A 368-nucleotide genomic window follows, 5' to 3' on the forward strand; every position below is an offset into this window, starting at 1 on the left:
TCAAGTTCTGAGTGAGTTTTCATCTTTTAAATGAATGAATAGGCTACCGCAGGAAAAATCTCAGTGACACGTACCGTTCGTATGGACAATTGAAATACAAGGTTCTACCGTAAGTCTGAGAATATCCTAAATATTAAAAACGTTCAGTTGAAGTTTCAATACACTCATAACTACGATTATAAGTGTGAAACAAAAAACTTTCCGCAAATTTATAACTGTTGGCTTCTAACATCAAGTTTCGACGTGTAGAAAAACAATTTAAAAGCACAGAAAGTTAACAATAGGATACGATGCTGGCTTACCTCATTTTTCCAAATCGGCTTATATTTTGCAAATGAAACAATATAATCAGAACAGGGGAAATCACA

Source organism: Trichoplusia ni, chromosome 19 (genome assembly GCF_003590095.1).
Source record: "Trichoplusia ni isolate ovarian cell line Hi5 chromosome 19, tn1, whole genome shotgun sequence".
Taxonomy (NCBI): Eukaryota; Metazoa; Arthropoda; class Insecta; order Lepidoptera; family Noctuidae; genus Trichoplusia; species Trichoplusia ni.